The following is a 1,588-nucleotide window of genomic DNA, read 5'->3' as shown; positions in this document are numbered from 1 at the left end:
TTGTGTTTTCCTGCTTTTCTTTAAGGGCTTGTAACTCTTTAGCAGTGTACACCTGTATTTCTTTAAGTGAGTTATTAAAGTCCTTCTTGATATCCTCTACCATCATCATGAGATATGCTTTTAAATCCGGGTCTAGCTTTTCGAGTGTGTTGGGGTGCCCAGGACTGGGTGAGGTGGGAGTGGCTCGGTTCTGATGATGGTGAGTGGTCTTGGTTTCTGTTAGTAAGATTCTTACGTTTGCCTTTCGCCATCTGGTAATCTCTGGAGTTAGTTGTTATAGTTGTCTCTGGTTAGAGCTTGTTCCTCTCGTGATTCTGTTAGCCTCTATCAGCAGACCTGGGAGACTAGCTCTCTCCTGAGTTTCAGTGGTTAAAGCACTCTCTGCAGGCAAGTTTTCCTCTTTCAGGGAAGGTGCACAGATATCTGTCATTCAGACCTGCCTCCTGGCAGAAGATGAAGGCCCAAAACAGGGCCTGTTCCAGAAGCTGTTAGCTTCTGTAGTCCACACTCTCACCTGCGCAAACTAGTCACAGAGGGACCTGGGAACCAAGATGGCTCCCCCGGATGCTCAGGCAAAGCCCTCCAGGGCAGGGCAGACAGCTCTCCTCTGGCAGTGAAGGTGCCAGATATCTTGGTCACTGAGATTTTTTAATCTTTAGTTTTTGTATTTTGCGTGGAGGAAGAATGTGTGTTTGGCAAGATGCACTAACTCTTAGCTCTTCTGAGAGTATAACTCATCTACAGGACATCTGCACAACATGCTCAAAATCTCGTGCTTACTGTCAGAATTGTATAGAAAGGGAAACACAACAGAAATGGCAAGAAATAGCAATGAACCAGATACATAAATAAACTAAAAGCCAAGTAATGATTGCAACATCCACTAATCTAACAATAACAACATACATGACACAGACAGAAATAACACAATCCAAAACCATAAAGATATATTTTTATGCTTTCGAAAAAATAAGTAAAAGACAAAAGTGGAAAAATGGGTCACAGAAATAAATTACAATAATCAAGAGTTAAAAGGAAGAAAGTGAACAGTGAAAGTTATATTTTAAGAGAGAGTAAAAAAAGAATCTGTGCCAGCCCTTCCTGGTGGCACATGTCTTTAATTCCAGCACTCCTGGAGGCAGAGCCAGGCGGATTTCTGAGTTCAAGGCCAGCCTGGTCTACAAAGTGAGTTCCAGGACAGCCAGGGCTATACAGAGGAACCCTGTCTGGAAAAACCAAAAAAAAGAAAGAAAAGAATCTGTGGCTGATGTGCTGTCTCAGCAGGAAATGGAACTTTCCTAGAAATCTGGGTTTAATCTCAGAGCCCACATGAAAGTGCAGGGAGAGAACTAATTCTACAAAGTAGTCCTTTGGTCTCCACACATATGCCATGGCACACATGGACACAGATGTACAAACAGACACACACATAGACACACTCAGAAAGATACAAACACACACACATGCATATACTTTTACAATTATGAAAACAGGGTAAAAAGTAACACTCAACAGAGGAATGGATACAAAAAAATGTGGCACATTTACACAACGGAGTACTACTCAGCTATTAAAAAGAATGAATTTA

This window comes from Mus caroli, chromosome 1, assembly GCF_900094665.2.
Source record: "Mus caroli chromosome 1, CAROLI_EIJ_v1.1, whole genome shotgun sequence".
Taxonomy (NCBI): Eukaryota; Metazoa; Chordata; class Mammalia; order Rodentia; family Muridae; genus Mus; species Mus caroli.
The sequence above is the reverse complement of the archived record's forward strand: the minus strand, read 5'-3'. Positions refer to the sequence as shown.